Source organism: Panulirus ornatus, chromosome 37, assembly GCF_036320965.1.
Source record: "Panulirus ornatus isolate Po-2019 chromosome 37, ASM3632096v1, whole genome shotgun sequence".
Classification (NCBI taxonomy): Eukaryota; Metazoa; Arthropoda; class Malacostraca; order Decapoda; family Palinuridae; genus Panulirus; species Panulirus ornatus.
This window is the reverse complement of record NC_092260.1, coordinates 7,235,031-7,256,270: the sequence shown is the minus strand read 5'-3', so window position 1 is coordinate 7,256,270 and position 21,240 is coordinate 7,235,031. Positions and strand designations below refer to the sequence as shown.

At 41.5% G+C, this 21,240-nt stretch overlaps 1 long non-coding RNA gene across 2 annotated transcripts in view; it reads right to left on the bottom strand.

Annotated features, from left to right (window-relative positions):
* Window positions 1-1,201: 1,201 nt before the first annotated feature.
* LOC139760476 (uncharacterized) overlaps window positions 1,202-21,240 on the bottom strand; it is a 59,535-nt gene continuing 39,496 nt past the window's right edge. For both annotated transcript variants that reach the window (XR_011715352.1, XR_011715351.1), the window contains exon 3: window positions 1,202-2,418. This is a non-coding gene — a long non-coding RNA (uncharacterized lncRNA). The remainder of the gene's footprint in view (window positions 2,419-21,240) is intronic.

Genomic DNA, 21,240 nt, shown 5'->3' with positions numbered 1-21,240 from the left:
TCTCACATACATTCTTCAAAGCAAACACCTGATCCACACATCCTCTACCACTTCTGAAACCACACTGCTCTTCCCCAATCTGATGCTCTGTACATGCCTTCACCCTCTCAATCAATACCCTCCCATATAATTTACCAGGAATACTCAACAAACTTATACCTCTGTAATTTGAGCACTCACTTTTATCCCCTTTGCCTTTGTACAATGGCACTATGCAAGCATTCCGCCAATCCTCAGGCACCTCACCATGATTCATACATACATTAAGTAACCTTACCAACCAGTCAACAATACAGTCACCCCCTTTTTTTTTATAAATTCCACTGCAATGCCATCCAAACCTGCTGCCTTGCCGGCTTTCATCTTCCGTAAAGCTTTTACTACCTCTTGTCTATTTACCAAATCATTTTCCCTAACCCTCTCACTTTGCACTCCACCTCGACCTAAACACCCTATATCTGCCACTATATCATCAAACACATTCAACAAACCTTCAAAATACTCACTCCATCTCCTTCTCACATCACCACTACTTGTTATCACCTCCCCATTAGGCCCCTTCACTGAAGTTCCCATTTGCTCCCTTGTCATACGCACTTTATTTACCTCCTTCCAAAACATCTTTTTATTCTCCCTGAAATCTAATGATACTCTCTCACCCCAACTCTCATTTGCCCTCTTTTTCGCCTCTTGCACCTTTCTCTTGACCTCCTGCCTCTTTCTTTTATACCTCTCCCACTCATTTGCATTTTTTCCCTGCAATAATCGTCCAAATGCCTCTCTCTTCTCTTTTACTAATAATCTTACTTCTTCATCCCACCACTCACTACCTTTTCTAATCAACCCACCTCCCACGCTTCTCATGCCACAAGCATCTTTTGCGCAAGCCATCACTGCTTCCCTAAATACATCCCATTCCTCCCCCACTCCCCTTACCTTCTTCAAACATACCCATATATATATATATATATATATATATATATATATATATATATATATATATATATATATATATATATATATATATATATATTGTTACGAACTCAATACTTATTCGAGCAAGGTCGCCAGTAACATATATATGTTACTAATGCTATACTGATCCTTGTCTTCGCAAGGACGCTAGATTTGTTATGTTACACATCGCAGGATAACACTATCTTGATTAAAGTCATGGGATTAAACAAACACCAACATCAGAATTACTTTCATTTACGTTAACACTGAACATGAGTTTAACATTGAACATTGAACATGAGTTAACATTGAACATGAGTTAACATTGAACATAAGTTAACACTGAACATGAGTTAACATTGAACAGTGAACATTAGTTAACATGGAACATGAGTTAACATTGAACCTGAGTTAACATTGAACATGGGTAACAGTGAACATGAGTTAACATTGAACATGAGTTAACACTGAACATGAGTTAACACTCCAGATAAGATTTCAAGCCAGGAGATCTCTTTCCTCTATGACAATTTGTTCGATAACATTACACTTAGTTAGACTTGACGTGACACAGTAAACAACATCGTTAAACTTTGCTAAACCCGACGTGACACAGTAAACATCATCGTTACACTTAGCTAAACCTGACGTGACACAGTAAACATCGTTACACTTAGCTAAACCTGACGTGACACAGTAAACATCATCGTTACACTTAGCTAAACACCTGACGTGACACAGTAAACATCATCGTTACACTTAGCTAAACCTGACGTGACACAGTAAACATCGTTACACTTAGCTAAACCTGACGTGACACAGTAAACATCATCGTTACACTTAGCTAAACACCTGACGTGACACAGTAAACATCATCGTTACACTTAGCTAAACCCGACGTGACACAGTAAACATCATCGTTACACTTAGCTAAACCTGACGTGACACAGTAAACATCTTACAAACTGGGGCAGCGGTGGCTACAAGGTTCGAGACAGGGAAAGCTTACATTACTTTGTTGGGCTCGGGACTGCTGAAGGAATCGAGGCTCAGCGGGGAGTCAGAGGTTTTTTATTACAGACAGGGGACTTGCGTCCGCCTTGTTACCCTATGATGCCAACCTTGATTGGTTATAGGTCTAAGGCCCAGTGGTGATTGGAGGAGGGTGGCTCCAAGTGCCACTCCTACTTGGCTGGAGGGTCACAGGTCCGTCGGTGATTGGAGAAGGTGTCATCCGTAAGACAGCTGACTGGCTGAAAGGAAGTTAAGTTCGTCCCACATCTGCCTAGAGGCTCCACCTTCTCTTGCCCTGACAGCGACGACACTGTATGGGGTCCGTAGGTTGACCCCAACTTGACCTGGTGCCTCGGATGGAAGGTCCGAGTGTTAAGGGGGGACTGGATTGATGGCCCGGCGTGGCCATCTGGTTTCCCTCTCGAACGTATGAAGAAGACATCAGACCTAATGGTTTGGTTAGGGAAGCGAAATCTCAGCCGATAGCGGAGGGAAGGCCTTGGCCCTCGCCCTAACATGAAATAGCACTTACACTATACACAAAGACACACACATATATATACAAGAACATGTGGGCACACACCCACGTGTTCGTAACAATATATATATATATATATATATATATATATATATATATATATATATATATATATATATATATATATATATATATATATATATATATATATATGCACCAATAATCACCCACCTCTCTCCATCAACTTTCAGTTTTACCCATATTAATCGAGAATTTACTTTCTTACACTCTATCACATACTCCCACAACTCCTGTTTCAGGAGTATTGCTACTCCTTCCCTTGCTCTTGTCCTCTCACTAACCCCTGACTTTACTCCCCAGACATTCCCAAACCACTCTTCCCCTTTACCCTTGAGCTTCGTTTCACTCAGAGCCAAAACATCCAGGTTCCTTTCCTCAAACATACTACCTATCTCTCCTTTTTTCACATCTTGGTTACATCCACACACATTTAGGCACCCCACTCTGAGCCTTCGAGGAGGATGAGCACTCCCCGCGTGACTCCTTCTTCTGTTTCCCATTTTAGAAAGTTAATACAAGGAGGGGAGGATTTCTGGCCCCCCGCTCCCGTCCCCTCTAGTCGCTTTCTACGACACGCGAGGAATACGTGGGAAGTATTCTTTCACCCCTATCCCCTGGGATAATATACATATATATATATACATATACACATACACACACATACACATACATACGCACATATACACACACACACACATACATATATATACATATGAGAAATGTAAGAAACAATTTAGAAAACTGAAACTTCTTGCTTGAAATGAATGAAAAAAAAGAATGTCACATAATGGTTCAACCTCTGGCTATGGAAAAAAGGAAATGTATAATTTATTTACACAAACGTCAATAGCAGTTCTCATCAATTTAACCACTGTATCAATAAGCTTCAATGTCTAAGCAACATTTTTCTCCAATTTCACTATTTTCCTTCACATTTTCAATTGTGTCAAATTGTATATACATGTGTATGGGGGGGGTTGGGCCATTTCTTTCGTCTGTTTCCTTGCGCTACCTCGCAAACGCGGGACACAGCGACAAAGTATAATGAAAAAAAAAAAAAAATATATATATATATATATATATATATATATATATATATATATATATATATATATATATATATATATATATATATATATATATTTTTTTTTTCTTTTTTTTTTTTTTGTCGCTGTCTCCCGCGTTTGCGAGGTAGCGCAAGGAAACAGACGAAAGAAATGGCCCAACCACCCCCATACACATGTATATACACACGTCCACACACGCAAATATACATACCTACACAGCTTTCCATGGTTTACCCCAGACGCTTCACATGCCTTGATTCAATCCACTGACAGCACGTCAACCCCGGTATACCACATCGCTCCAATTCACTCTATTCCTTGCCCTCCTTTCACCCTCCTGCATGTTCAGGCCCCGATCACACAAAATCTTTTTCACTCCATCTTTCCACCTCCAATTTGGTCTCCCTCTTCTTCTTGCTCCCTCCACCTCCGACACATATATCCTCTTGGTCAATCTTTCCTCACTCATCCTCTCCATGTGCCCAAACCACTTCAAAACACCCTCTTCTGCTCTCTCAACCACGCTCATTTTATTTCCACACATCTCTCTTACCCTTACGTTACTCACTCGATCAAACCACCTCACACCACACATTGTCCTCAAACATCTCATTTCCAGCACATCCATCCTCCTGCGCACAACTCTATCCATAGCCCACGCCTCGCAACCATACAACATTGTTGGAACCACTATTCCTTCAAACATACCCATTTTTGCTTTCCGAGATAATGTTCTCGACTTCCACACATTCTTCAAGGCCCCCAGAATTTTCGCCCCCTCCCCCACCCTATGATCCACTTCCGCTTCCATGGTTCCATCCGCTGCCAGATCCACTCCCAGATATCTAAAACACTTCACTTCCTCCAGTTTTTCTCCATTCAAACTCACCTCCCAATTGACTTGACCCTCAACCCTACTGTACCTAGTAACCTTGCTCTTATTCACATTTACTCTTAACTTTCTTCTTCCACACACTTTACCAAACTCAGTCACCAGCTTCTGCAGTTTCTCACATGAATCAGCCACCAGCGCTGTATCATCAGCGAACAACAACTGACTCACTTCCCAAGCTCTCTCATCCCCAACAGACTTCATACTTGCCCCTCTTTCCAAAACTCTTGCATTTACCTCCCTAACAACCCCATCCATAAACAAATTAAACAACCATGGAGACATCACACACCCCTGCCGCAAACCTACATTCACTGAGAACCAATCACTTTCCTCTCTTCCTACACGTACACATGCCTTACATCCTCGATAAAAACTTTTCACTGCTTCTAACAACTTGCCTCCCACACCATATATTCTTAATACCTTCCACAGAGCATCTCTATCAACTCTATCATATGCCTTCTCCAGATCCATAAATGCTACATACAAATCCATTTGCTTTTCTAAGTATTTCTCACATACATTCTTCAAAGCAAACACCTGATCCACACATCCTCTACCACTTCTGAAACCACACTGCTCTTCCCCAATCTGATGCTCTGTACATGCCTTCACCCTCTCAATCAATACCCTCCCATATAATTAACCAGGAATACTCAACAAACTTATACCTCTGTAATTTGAGCACTCACTCTTATCCCCTTTGCCTTTGTACAATGGCACTATGCACGCATTCCGCCAATCCTCAGGCACCTCACCATGAGTCATACATACATTAAATAACCTTACCAACCAGTCAACAATACAGTCACCCCCTTTTTTAATAAATTCCACTGCAATTCCATCCAAACCTGCTGCCTTGCCGGCTTTCATCTTCCGCAAAGCTTTCACTACCTCTTCTCTGTTTACCAAATCATTTTCCCTAACCCTTTCACTTTGCACACCACCTCGACCAAAACACCCTATATCTGCCACTCTATCATCAAACACATTCAACAAACCTTCAAAATACTCACTCCATCTCCTTCTCACATCACCACTACTTGTTATCACCTCCCCATTTGCGCCCTTCACTGAAGTTCCCATTTGCTCCCTTGTCTTACGCACTTTATTTACCTCCTTCCAGAACATCTTTTTACTCTCCCTAAAATTTAATGATACTCTCTCACCCCAACTCTCATTTGCCCTTTTTTTTTCACCTCTTGCACCTTTCTCTTGACCTCCTGTCTCTTTCTTTTATACATCTCCCACTCAATTGCATTTTTTTCCCTGCAAAAATCGTCCAAATGCCTCTCTCTTCTCTTTCACTAATACTCTTACTTCTTCATCCCACCACTCACTACCCTTTCTAATCAACCCACCTCCCACTCTTCTCATGCCACAAGCATCTTTTGCGCAATCCATCACTGATTCCCTAAATACATCCCATTCCTCCCCCACTCCCCTTGCTTCCATTGTTCTCACCTTTTTCCATTCTGTACTCAGTCTCTCCTGGTACTTCCTCACACAGGTCTCCTTCTCAAGCTCACTTACTCTCACCACCCTCTTCACCCCAACATTCACTCTTCTTTTCTGAAAACCCATACAAATCTTCACCTTAGCCTCCACAAGATAATGATCAGACATCCCTCCAGTTGCACCTCATTAATATCCAAAAGTCTCTCTTTCGCACGCCTGTCAATTAACACGTAATCCAATAACGCTCTCTGGCCATCTCTCCTACTTACATAAGTATACTTATGTATATCTCGCTTTTTAAACCAGGTATCCCCAATCATCAGTCCTTTTTCAGCACATAAATCTACAAGCTCTTCACCATTTCCATTTACAACACTGAACACCCCATGTATACCAATTATTCCCTCAACTGCCACATTACTCACCTTTGCATTCAAATCACCCATCACTATAACCCGGTCTCGTGCATCAAAACCACTAACACACTCATTCAGCTGCTCCCAAAACACTTGCCTCTCTTGATCTTTCTTCTCATGCCCAGGTGCATATGCACCAATAATCACCCACCTCTCTCCATCAACTTTCAGTTTTACCCATATTAATCGAGAATTTACTTTCTTACACTCTATCACATACTCCCACAACTCCTGTTTCAGGAGTATTGCTACTCCTTCCCTTGCTCTTGTCCTCTCACTAACCCCTGACTTTACTCCCCAGACATTCCCAAACCACTCTTCCCCTTTACCCTTGAGCTTCGTTTCACTCAGAGCCAAAACATCCAGGTTCCTTTCCTCAAACATACTACCTATCTCTCCTTTTTTCACATCTTGGTTACATCCACACACATTTAGGCACCCCACTCTGAGCCTTCGAGGAGGATGAGCACTCCCCGCGTGACTCCTTCTTCTGTGTCCCATTTTAGAAAGTTAATACAAGGAAGGCCTTGTATTATATATATATATATATATATATATATATATATATATATATATATATATATATATATATATATATATATATATATATATATATATATATATATATATTGGATGGTATTGCAGTGGAATTTATTAAAAAAGGGGGTGACTGTATTATTGACTGGTTGGTAAGGTTATTTAATGTATGTATGACTCATGGTGAGGTGCCTGAGGATTGGCGGAATGCGTGCATAGTGCCATTGTACAAAGGCAAAGGGGATAAGAGTGAGTGCTCAAATTACAGAGGTATAAGTTTGTTCAGTATTCCTGGTAAATTATATGGGAGGGTATTGATTGAGAGGGTGAAGGCATGTACAGAGCATCAGATTGGGGAAGAGCTGTGTGGTTTCAGAAGTGGTAGAGGATGTGTGGATCAGGTGTTTGCTTTGAAGAATGTATGTGAGAAATACTTAGAAAAGCAAATGTATCTGTATGTAGCATCTATGGATCTGGAGAAGACATATGATAGAGTTGATAGAGATGCTCTGTGGAAGGTATTAAGAATATATGGTGTGGGAGGCAAGTTGTTAGAAGCAGTGAAAAATTTTATCGAGGATGTAAGGCATGTGTACGTGTAGGAAGAGAGGAAAGTGATTGGTTCTCAGTGAATGTAGGTTTGCGGCAGGGGTGTGTGATGTCTCCATGGTTGTTTAATTTGTTTATGGATGGGGTTGTTAGGGAGGTGAATGCAAGAGTTTTGGAAAGAGGGGCAAGTATGAAGTCTGTTGGGGATGAGAGAGCTTGGGAAGTGAGTCAGTTGTTGTTCGCTGATGATACAGCGCTGGTGGCTGATTCATGTGAGAAACTGCAGAAGCTGGTAACTGAGTTTGGTAAAGTGTGTGAAAGAAGATAGTTAAGAGTAAATGTGAATAAGAGCAAGGTTATTAGGTACAGTAGGGTTGAGGGTCAAGTCAATTGGGAGGTAAGTTTGAATGGAGAAAAACTGGAGGAAGTAAAGTGTTTTAGATATCTGGGAGTGGATCTGGCAGCGGATGGAACCATGGAAGCGGAAGTGGATCATAGGGTGGGGGAGGAGGCGAAAATTCTGGGAGCCTTGAAGAATGTGTGGAAGTCGAGAACATTATCTCGGAAAGTAAAAATGGGTATGTTTGAAGGAATAGTGGTTCCAACAATGTTGTATGGTTGCGAGGCGTGGGCTATGGATAGAGTTGTGCGAAGGAGGATGGATGTGCTGAAAATGAAATGTTTGAGGACAATGTGTGGTGTGAGGTGGTTTGATCGAGTAAGTAACGTAAGGGTAAGAGAGATGTGTGGAAATAAAAAGAGCGTGGTTGAGAGAGCAGAGAGGGTGTTTTGAAATGGTTTGGGCACATGGAGAGAATGAGTGAGGAAAGATTGACCAAGAGGATATATGTGTCGGAGGTGGAGGGAACGAGGAGAAGTGGGAGACCAAATTGGAGGTGGAAAGATGGAGTGAAAAAGATTTTGTGTGATCGGGGCCTGAACATGCAGGAGGGTGAAAGGAGGGCAAGGAATAGAGTGAATTGGATCGATGTGGTATACCGGGGTTGACGTGCTGTCAGTGGATTGAATCAGGGCATGTGAAGCGTCTGGGGTAAACCATGGAAATCTGTGTAGGTATGTATATTTGCGTGTGTGGACGTATGTATATACATGTGTATGGGGGTGGGTTGGGCCATTTCTTTCGTCTGTTTCCTTGCGCTACCTCGCAAATGCGGGAGACAGCGACAAAGCAAAAAAAAAAAAAGAAAAAAAAAAAAAAATATATATATATATATATATATATATATATATATATATATATATATATATATATATATATATATATATATATATATACATATTTTATTTCATGTATTATACTTTCTCACTGTCTCCCGCGTTAGCGAGGCAGCGCAAGCAAACAGACGAAAGAATGGCTCAACCTACCCACATACATATGTATATACATACACGTCCACACACGCATATATACATACCTATACATCTTAACGTATACATATATATACACACAGACATATACATATATACACATGTACATAATTCCTATTATCTTCCTTCTTTCATTCCCATCGACACCCAGCCACACATGAAGTAATAACTCCCTTCCCCCGCATGTGCACAAGGCAGCGCTTGGAAAAGACAACAAAGGCCACATTCATTCACACTCAGTCTCTAGCTGTCATGTATAATGCACCGAAACCACAGCTCCCTTTCCACATCCAGGCCCCACACAACTTTCTATGGTTTACCCCAGACGCTTCACATGCCCTGGTTCAATCCATTGACAGCACATCGACCCCGGTATACTACATCATTTCAATTCACTCTATTCCTTGTATGCCTTTCACCCTCCTGCATGTTCAGGCCCCGATCACTCAAAATCTTTTTCACTCCATCTTTCCATATCCAATTAGGTCTCCCACTTCTAATCGTTCCCTCTACCTCTGACACTTATATCCTCTTTGTCAATCTTTCCTCACTCATTCTCTCCATGTGACCAAACCATTTCAAAACACCTTCTTCTCTCTCAATCACACTCTTTTTATTAACAGACATCTCTCTTACCCTTTCATTACTTACTCGATCAAACCACCTCACACCACATACTGTCCTCAAACATCTCATTTCCAGCACATCCACCCTCCTCCGCACAACTCTATCTATAGCCCACGCCTCGCAACCATAAAACATTGTTGGAACCACTATTACTTCAAAGAATGCCATTTTTGCCTATCCGAGATAACATTTTCGCCTTCCACACATTCTTCAACGCTCTCAGAACCTTCGCCACCCCCCCCCCCCCACCCTATGACTCACTTCCGCTTCCATCCACTGCCAAATCCACTCCCAGATATCTATAACACTTCACTTCATCAGTTTTTCTCCATTCAAACTTACCTTCCAATTCAAACTTGTCCCTCAACCCTACTGAACCTAATAGCCTTGCTCTTATTCACATTTACTTGCAGCTTTCTTCTTTCACACACTTTACTAAACTCAGTTACCAACTTCTGCAGTTTCTCACCCAAATCAGCCACTAGCGCTGCATCATCAGCAAACAACGACTGACTCACTTCCCAAGCTCTCTCATCCAAAACTCTTGCATTCACCTCCCAACAACCCCATCCATAAACAAATTAAACAACTATGGAGACATCATGCACCCCTGCTACAAACCGATATTCACTAGGAACCAATTACTTTCCTCTCTTCCTACTTGTGCTTTAAATGCCTTACAACCTTGATAAAACTTTTCAATGCTTCTAGCAACTTACCTTCCACACCAAATACTCTTAATATCTTCAACAGAGTATCTCTACCAACTCTATCATATGCCTTCTCCAGATCCATAAATGCTACATACAAAACCATCTGTTTTTCTAAGTATTTCTCACATACATTTTCCAAAGCAAACATCCGATCCACATATCCTCTACCACTTCTGAAGCCACACTGCTCTTCCTCAATTTGATGCTCTGTACATGCCTTGACCCTCTCTATCAATACCCTACCATATAATTTCCCAGGAATACTCAACAAACTTATACCTCTCTAGTTTGAACACTCATCTTTATCGCCTTTGCTTTTGTTCAATGGCACTATGCATGCATTCCGCCAATCTTCACACAAGTGAGAGACTTTTGGATGTTAATGTGCTAAAAATGCCAACTGGAGGAATGTTTGATCATTATCTTGTGAAGGCAAAGGTGAAGATATGTAGAGGTTTTCAGAAAAGAAGAGAGAATATTAGGGTGAACAGAGTGGTGAGAGTAAGTGAGCTTCAAAAGGAGACTTGTGTGAGGAAGTATCAGGAGAGATTGAGTGCAGAATGGAAAATGGTGAGAGCAAATGACATAAGGGGAGTTGGGGAGGAATGGGATGTATTTAGGGAAGCAGTGATGGCTAGCGCAAAAGATGCATGTGGCATGAGAAAGGTGGAAGGTGGGCAGATTAGAAAAGGTAGTGAGTGGTGAGATGAAGAAGTAAGATTGCTAGTGAAAGAGAAGAGAGAGGCATTTGGATGATTTTTGCAGGGAAATGATGCAAATGACTGGGGGATGTATAAAAGAAAGAGGCAAGAGGTCAAGAGAAAGGTGCAAGAGGTGAAAAAGAGGGCAAATGAGAGTTGGGGTGAGAGAGTATCATTAAATTTTAGGGAGAATAAAAAGATATTTTGGAAGGAGGTAAATAAAGTGCGTAAGACAAGAGAACAAATGGGAGCATTGGTGAAGGGGGCAAATGGGGAGGTAATAACAAACTGTGGTGAGGTGAGAGGGAGATGAAGTGAGTATTTTGAAGGTTTGTTGAATGTGTTTGATGATAGAGTGGCAGATATAGAGTGTTTTGGTCGAGGAGGTGTGCGAAGTGAAAGGGTTAGGGAAAACGATTTGGTGAACAGAGAAGAGGTAGTAAAAGCTTTGTGGAAGATTAAAGCCGTCAAGGTAGCAGGTTTGAATGGTACTGCTGTGGAATTCATTAAAGAGGGGGTGGCTCTGTTGTTGACTGGTTGGTGAGGATATTCAATGGATGTATGGTTCATGATGAAGTGCCTGAGAATTGGCAGAATGCATGCAAAGGGAATAAAGGTGAGTGTTCAAATTACAAAGGTATAAGTTTGTTAAGTATTCCTGGGAAATTACATGGAAGGGTATTGATTGAGAGGGTAAAGGCATGTTCAGAGCATCAGAATGGGGAAGAGCAGTGTGGTTTCAGAAGTGGCAGAGGATGTGTGGATCAGGTGTTTGCTTTGAAGAATGTATGTGAGAAATATTTAGAAAAACAAATGGATTTGTATGTAGCATTTATGGATCTGGAGAAGGCATATGATAAGAGTTGATAGAGATGCTCTGTGAAAGGTATTATGAGTATATGGTGTGGGAGGTATATTGCTAGAGGCAGTGAAAAGTTTTTATTGAGGATGTAAGGCATGTGCATGAGTAGTAATAGAGGAAAGTGATTGGTTCCCATTAAATGTCGGTTTGCAACAAGGGTGTGTGATGTCTCCACGGTTGTTTAATTTGTTATGGATGGGGTTGTTAGGGACGTGAATGCAAGAGTTTTGGAGAGAGGGGCAAGTATGCAGTCTGTTGTGGATGAGAGGGCTTAGGAAGTGTCAGTTCTTGTTCGCTGATGATACAACACTGGTGGCTGATTTGGGTGAGAAACTGCAGAAGTTGGTGACTGAGTTTGGTAAAGTGTGTGAAAGAAGAAAGCTGAGAGTAAATGTGAATAAGAGCAAGGTTATTAGGTACAGTAGGGTTGAGGGTCAAGTCAATTGGGAGGTGAGTTTGAATGGAGAAAAACTGGAGGAAGTGAAGTGTTTTAGATACCTGGGAGTGGATCTGGCAGCGGATGGAACCATGGAAGCGGAAGTGGATCATAGGGTGGGGGAGGGGGCCAAAATCCTGGGGGCCTTGAAGAATGTGTGGAAGTCGAGAACATTATCTCGGAAAGCAAAAATGGGTATGTTTGAAGGAATAGTGGTTCCAACAATGTTGTATGGTTGCGAGGCGTGGGCTATGGATAGAGTTGTGCGCAGGAGGATGGATGTGCTGGAAATGAGATGTTTGAGGACAATGTGTGGTGTGAGGTGGTTTGATCGAGTGAGTAACGTAAGGGTAAGAGAGATGTGTGGAAATAAAAAGAGCGTGGTTGAGAGAGCAGAAGAGGGTGTTTTGAAGTGGTTTGGGCACATGGAGAGGATGAGTGAGGAAAGATTGACCAAGAGGATATATGTGTCGGAGGTGGAGGGAACAAGAAGAGGGAGACCAAATTGGAGGTGGAAAGATGGAGTGAAAAAGATTTTGTGTGATCGGGGCCTGAACATGCAGGAGGGTGAAAGGAGGGCAAGGAATAGAGTGAATTGGAGCAATGTGGTATACCGGGGTTGACGGGCTGTCAGTGGATTGAAGCAGGGCATGTGAAGCGTCTAGGGTAAACCATGGAAAACTGTGTAGGTATGTACATTTGCGTGTGTGGACGTATGTATATACATGTGTATGGGGGGGGGTTGGGCCATTTCTTTCGTCTGTTTCCTTGCGCTACCTCACAAACGCGGGAGACAGCGACAAAGTATAATAAAAATAAAAATAATATATATATATATATATATATATATATATATATATATATATATATATATATATATATATATATATATATATATTCTTTCTTTTAAACTATTTGCCATTTCCCACGTTAGCGAGGTAGCGTTAAGAACAGAGGACTGGGCCTTTGTGGAATATCCTCACCTGGCCCCACTCTGTTCCTTCTTTTGGAAAATTAAAAAAAAAAAAAAAGAGAGGGGAGGATTTCCAGCCCCCCGCTCCCTCCCCTTTTAGTTGCCCTCTACGACACGCAGGGAATACGTGGGAAGTATTCTTAATCCCTATCCCCAGGGATAATATATATATATATATATATATATTCTTTTTTTTTTTTTGCCGCTGCCTCCCGCGTTTGCGAGGTAGCGCAAGGAAACAGACGAAAGAAATGGCCCAACCCACCCCCATACACATGTATATACATATGTCCCCACACACAAATATACATACCTACACAGCTTTCCATGGTTTACCCCAGACGCTTCACAAGCCTTGATTCAATCCACTGACAGCACGTCAACCCCGGTATACCACATCGATCCAATTCACTCTATTCCTTGCCTTCCTTTCACCCTCCTGCATGTTCAGGCCCCGATCACTCAAAATCTTTTTCACTCCATCTTTCCACCTCCAATTTGGTCTCCCACTTCTCCTCGTTCCCTCCACCTCTGACACATATATCCTCTTGGTCAATCTTTCCTCACTCATTCTCTCCATGTGCCCAAACCATTTCAAAACACCCTCTTCTGCTCTCTCAACCACGCTCTTTTTATTTCCACACATCTCTCTTACCCTTACGTTACTTACTCGATCAAACCACCTCACACCACACATTGTCCTCAAACATCTCATTTCCAGCACATCCATCCTCCTGCGCACAACTCTATCCATAGCCCACGCCTCGCAATCATACAACATTGTTGGAACCACTATTCCTTCAAACATAACCATCTTTGCTTTCCGAGATAATGTTCTCGACTTCCACACATTCTTCAAGGCTCCCAGAATTTTCGCCCCCTCCCCCACCCTATGATCCACTTCCACTTCCATGGTTCCATCCGCTGCCAGATCCACTCCCAGATATCTAAAACACTTCACTTTCCTCCAGTTTTTCTCCATTCAAACTCACCTCCCAATTGACTTGACCCTCAACCCTACTGTACCTAATAACCTTGCTCTTATATATATATATATATATATATATATATATATATATATATATATATATATATATATATATATATATATATATATTGCTTTGTCGCTGTCTCCCGTGTCTGCGAGGTAGCGCAAGGAAACAGATGAAAAAAATAGCCCAACCCACCCCCATACACATGTATATACATACACGTCCACACACGCAAATATACATACCTATTCATCTCAATGTACACATATATAAACACACACAGACATATTCATATATACACATGTACATAATTCATACTGTCTGCCTTTATTCATTCCCATCGCCACCCTGCCACACATGGAATAACATCCCCCTCCCCCCTCATGTGTGCGAGGTAGCGCTAGGAAAAGACAACAAAGGCCACATTCGTTCACACTCAGGCTCTAGCTGTCATGTAATAATGCACCGAAAGCACAGCTCCCTTTCCACATCCAGGCCCCGCACAACTTTCCATGGTTTACCCCAGACACTTCACATGCCCTGATTCAATCCATTGACAGCACGTCGACCCCGGTATACCACATCGATCCAATTCACTCTATTCCTTGCCCGCCTTTCACCCTCCTGCATGTTCAGGCCCTGATCACTCAAAATCTTTTTCACTCCATCTTTCCACCTCCAATTTGGTCTCCCACTTCTCCTCGTTCCCTCCAGCTCCGAAACATATATCCTCTTGGTCAATCTTTCCTCACTCATTCTCTCCATGTGCCCAAACCACTTCAAAACACCCTCTTCTGCTCTCTCAACCACACTCTTTTTATTTCCACACATCTCTCTTACCCTTACATTACGTACTCGATCAAACCACCACACACCACATATTGTCCTCAAACATTTCATTTCCAGCACATCCACCCTCCTGCGCACAACTCTATCCATAGCCCATGCCTCGCAACCATACAACATTGTTGGACCAATATTCCTTCAAACATACCCATTTTTGCTTTCCGAGATAATGTTCTCGACTTCCACACATTCTTCAAGGCTCCCAGATTTTCGCCCCCTCCCCCACCCTATGATCCACTTCCGCTTCCATGGTTCCATCCGCTGCCAGATCCACTCCCAAATATCTAAAACACTTTACTTCCTCCAGCTTTTCTCCATTCAAATTTACCTCCCAACTGACTTGACACTCAACCCTACTGTACCTAATAACCTTGCTCTTATTCACATTTACTCTTAACTTTCTTCTTTCACACACTTTGCCAAACTCAGTCACCAGCTTCTGCAGTTTCTCACATGAATCAGCCACCAGCGCTGTATCATCAGCGAACAACAACTGACTCACTTCCCAAGCTCTCTCATCCCCAACAGACTGCATACTTACCCCTCTTTCCAAAAATCTTGCATTCACCTCCCTAACAACCCCATCCATAAACAATTTAAACAACCATGGAGACATCACACACCCCTGCCGCAAACCTACATTCACTGAGAACCAATCACTTTCCTCTCTCCCTACACGTACACATGCCTTACATCCTCGATAAAAACTTTTCACTGCTTCTAACAACTTGCCTCCCACACCATATATTCTAAGTACCTTCCACAGAGCTTCTCTATCAACTCTATCATATGCCTTCTCCAGATCCATAAATGCTACATACAAATCCATTTGCTTTTCTAAGTATTTCTCACATACATTCTTCAAAGCAAACACCTGATCCACACATCCTCTACCACTTCTGAAACCATACTGCTCTTCCCCAATCTGATGCTCTGTACATGCTTTCCCCCTCTCAATCAATACCCTCCCATATAATTTACCAAGAATACTCAATAAACTTATACCTCTGTAATTTGAGCACTCACTCTTATCCTATTTGCCTTTGTACAAAGGCACTATGCAAGCATTCCGCCAATCCTCAGGCACCTCACCATGAGTCATACATACATTAAATAACCTTACCAACCAGTCAACAAGACAGTCACCCACTTTTTTAATAAATTCCACTGCAATACCATCCAAACCTGCTGCCTTGCCGGCTTTCATCTTCCGCAAAGCTTTTACTACCTCTTCTCTGTTTACCAAATCATTCTCCCTACCCCTCTCACTTTGCACACCACCTCGACCAAAACACCCTATATCTGCCACTCTATCATCAAACACATTCAACAAACCTTCAAAATACTCACTCCATCTCCTTCTCACATCACCACTACTTGTTATCACCTCCCCATTAGCCCCTTTCACTGAAGTTCCCATTTGCTCCTTTGTCTTACGCACTTTATTTACCTCCTTCCAGAACATCTTTTTATTCTCCCTAAAATTTAATGATACTCTCTCACCCCAACTCTCATTTGCCCTCTTTTTCACCTCTTGCACCTTTCTCTTGACCTCTGCCTCTTTCTTTTATACATCTCCCACTCATTTGCATTTTTTCCCTGCAAAAATCGTCTAGATGCCTCTCTCTTCTCTTTCACTAATAATCTTACTTCTTCATCCCACCACTCACTACCCTTTCTAATCAACCCAACTCCCACGCTTCTCATGCCACAAGCATCTTTTGCGCAAGCCATCACTGCTTCCCTAAATACATCCCATTCCTCCCCCACTCCCCTTACCTCCTTTGTTCTCACCTTTTTCCATTCTGTACTCACTCTCTCCTGGTACTTCCTCACACAAGTCTCCTTCCCAAGCTCACTTACTCTCACCACCCTCTTCACCCCAACATTCTCTATTCTTTTCTGAAAACCCATACAAATCTTTACCTTTGCCTCCACAAGATAATGATCAGACATCCCTCCAGTTGCACCTCTCAGCACATTAACATCCAAAAGTCTCTCTTTCGCGTGCCTGTCAATTATCACGTAATCCAATAATGCTCTCTGGCCATCTCTCCTACTTACATACATATAATTATGTATATCTCGCTTTTTAAACCAGGTATTCCCAATCATCAGTCCTTTTTCAGCACATAAATCTACAAGCTCTTCACCATTTCCATTTACAACACTGAACACCCCATGTATACCAATTATTCCCTCAACTGCCACATTACTCACCTTTGCATTCAAATTACCCATCACTATATACATATATATGGAGGGAGTGATAATGAGATGAAAGCAAAACTAAGGAAAAGGGGGTGCTGATATGGAGTATGGCAGTCAGGTATGGTGGATAGTGCAAGTCTATCTGTGGATGATACTGTGTTGTTTGGTGAGAGAGAAAAGGAGTTTCAGAAGGATGTAAGTGTGTTTTATGATGAGTGTAAACATAGACAAGTAAAGGTAAAAGTAAAATAATGGTGTTTGAATGGAAACAGAGTGAAAGTATAGATTTTGCAAAGCCATATAGAGTGAAAGAAGAGTGTCCTAAGCTGTGTTTTAGATATGGGGGAGATAGAATGGAAGAGGTGAGAGAATTTAAGTATCTAGGAGTTGCCTAGGGTAAATTTGGTGATATGGAAGGAGAGAAGCAAGACAGAGCATTATAGGGTCCCTTAATAGAATAATGAAGGGTGTTGGTGTAAGTAAGAAAGTGAAGAGATGATTAAGGTACAGCATGCTCCTCCCAAGTCTGACCTATGCAACCCAAACATAGACATGGTATGAGTCACAGAGGTCAAGATTCCAGGCCACGGAAATTAACAATTTGAGAGGAGCATGTGAAGAAAGAAATGTGGGGGTGTATGTGAGATGTGGTATGGCAGGGAATGCAAAGGTAAAACAAACTTCGAGTTGGTTTGGGCACATGGAAAGAATGCAAGATTTAGAGTTTACAAGGAGAGTAAATGATAGTACATTTAAAGGTGTTGTTATTAGAGGAAAACCACCTGTGACTTAAGGAAATAGAATGGAAGAATACTGAAGGGAGAAAAATGGAAGAATTCATGGAATAATGTGTGTGAGGGAGGTACGTAAGGCAAGGGGTAAGTGGAGACTTTTTTTGCTGTTACCTTCACAGCAAGTCAAGCCTGATATAAAAGTCTAAAATACAATCACATATCAAAAGTTGAACATATTCAGAGGTAGAACTTGATGAGTACCACATAAATAACTTAAGAAGGGTTAGGAAGAAATTATCTATTTATCTTTTTTCTGTTATATAACACTTATTTGCTTACATCATTTTTTGTTAGCAAAAACATGAGTTGATTGTGCTGAAAACTGTTGAACACTAAAATGCACTTCACCAAAATTACTTTCTTTTTTTGCTTTTTTGCTTTTTAATGGTTATATGTGAAGGAGCAACCAATTTTACATTGGCTGTAGTTGGTTTCGTACAAAAAATGTATTAGTTGCTGAAATTTTTAATTGAAGAATAAAGTACGGCGTGACCCTTCCATGCAGTATGTTACAAGGAACAAAATGCATGCGAGTGAATAATGTTATTAGTAAGTTGGTGTGTAAGGGTGTTAAACAGCCTTGATGACATCACACAATCCTGCTGCAGACCCATCTCACATGAAACTAATCACCCTCCTCTCTCCCTTTTTGCACATATGCCTTAATCTTTTGATAAAAGTCCTTACTGCTTCTAGTAGCTTTCCTATAACAAAATATATTCAAAAAACACAAAGCATCTCTATCTACTCCTTCAAATGCTTTCTTCGGATCCAAAAATATCATATACAAATCCTTCTGTTTCTCTTAAGTATTTCTCAAATATATTTTTCAAAACATCATAAAGCTATCACTCCTAAAGCTACATTCTCCAGCCCAGTCTGATGCTCTGTGCTTGTCATCACCCTTTCAGTCACCACTCTCCCATTGTAATTTGAACATTCATTTTTGTCAACCTTGCCTTTCTACAATGGCATTATACAGGAATACTGTCAATGTTGAGGCACCTAACCTTGAGCCATACATACATTAAAAATCATAACTAAACATTAGGCAATAGTGCCACCCACCTTTCTTAAGAAATTCAACAGCAATCTCATCCACTTCAGTTGCTATGCTTCATCTTATGCAGGGCTCTTTTCATTTCACCAAACCACTTGGCATGACACTCCCCAAACCTCCACAAGCCACATCTGCCACCCAGTCATTTAACATATCAATTCTTCTGTAAGCACTTCCCCATCTGCTCCCTTTTGTTCTCCTGTTCTCCTAACACTCTTCATCTCCTCACAAAACATTTTCTTATTCTCTTTGAAGTAAGTTGATACTTTCTCACTCCAACTGTCATTTGCCCTCTTTTTAATCCCTTGCACCTTCCAACTGACCTCCTACCACTTCCTCTTGCTTATTTCCCTATCACTAACTGTCCTCCTCAGGTACCCTCTTGCTTATTTCCCTATCACTAACATCTCTCTTTTTCTCTGACAACTTAATTTCCTCATCCCATCACTCACTCTCTTCTGTCATACACCGAAATCCCACTCTCTGTATGTCACACACTTCTGCATATATAACCACTGCTTCCCTTAATGCCTTTTCTCCTTCACCCATTCCCAAAATTTTATTCATTCTCACCCTCTGCCTTTCTTCATCCAGTCTGTCCTGGTATTCCCTCATACAAGCCTCTTTTCCAGGTGCACTCACTTGCATCAACCTCTGCCCATTCATACTATTACCACTTTCCTAAAGTCTCTACACCCTTTCCTCCAGTAAGAAATTATCAGACATCCACCAAGTTATCAGGCATCCCACCAGCTGCCCCTCTAAGCATATTCATGCAGCTCCCTTTATTACACCTATCAATTAGGACATAATCCAATAATGTCTAATCAACTGCATGTATACCTATATATGCCCTCTTTTTAAATCAGGCATTTCTAATCACCAGTCCTTTTTTTTTGCAGGGAAAAAATGAAATTGAGTAGGAGATGTATAAAAGAAAGAGACAGGAGGTCAAGAGAAAGGTGCAAGAGGTGAAAAAAAGGGCAAATGAGAGTTGGGGTGAGAGAGTATCATTAAATTTTAGGGAGAATAAAAAGATGTTCTGGAAGGAGGTAAATAAAGTGCGTAAGACAAGGGAGCAAATGGGAACTTCAGTGAAGGGCGCAAATGGGGAGGTGATAACAAGTAGTGGTGATGTGAGAAGGAGATGGAGTGAGTATTTTGAAGGTTTGTTGAATGTGTTTGATGATAGAGTGGCAGATATAGGGCGTTTTGGTCGAGGTGGTGTGCAAAGTGAGAGGGTTAGGGAAAATGATTTGGTAAACAGAGAAGAGGTAGTAAAAGCTTTGCGGAAGATGAAAGCCGGCAAGGCAGCAGGTTTGGATGGTATTGCAGTGGAATTTATTAAAAAAGGGGGTGACTGTATTGTTGACTGGTTGGTAAGGTTATTTAATGTATGTATGACTCATGGTGAGGTGCCTGAGGATTGGCGGAATGCGTGCATAGTGCCATTGTACAAAGGCAAAGGGGATAAGAGTGAGTGCTCAAATTACAGAGGTATAAATTTGTTGAGTATTCCTGGTAAATTATATGGGAGGATATTGATTGAGAGGGTGAAGGCATGTACAGAGCATCAGATTGGGGAAGAGCAGTGTGGTTTCAGAAGTGGTAGAGGATGTGTGGATCAGGTGAGAAATACTTAGAAAAGCAAATGGATTTGTATGTAGCATTTATGGATCTGGAGAAGGCATATGATAGAGTTGATAGAGATGCTCTGTGGAAGGTATTAAGAATATATGGTGTGGGAGGCAAGTTGTTAGAAGCAGTGAAAAGTTTTTATCGAGGATGTAAGGCATGTGTACGTGTAGGAAGAGAGGAAAGTGATTGGTTCTCAGTGAATGTAGGTTTGCGGCAGGGGTGTGTGATGTCTCCATGGTTGTTTAATTTGTTTATGGATGGGGTTGTTAGGGAGGTGAATGCAAGAGTTTTGGAAAGAGGGGCAAGTATGAAGTCTGTTGGGGATGAGAGAGCTTGGGAAGTGAGTCAGTTGTTGTTCGCTGATGATACAGCGCTGGTGGTTGATTCATGTGAGAAACTGCAGAAGCTGGTGACTGAGTTTGGTAAAGTGTGTGAAAGAAGAAAGTTAAGAGTAAATGTGAATAAGAGCAAGGTTATTGGGTACAGTAGGGTTGAGGGTCAAGTCAATTGGGAGGTGAGTTTGAATGGAGAAAAACTGGAGGAAGT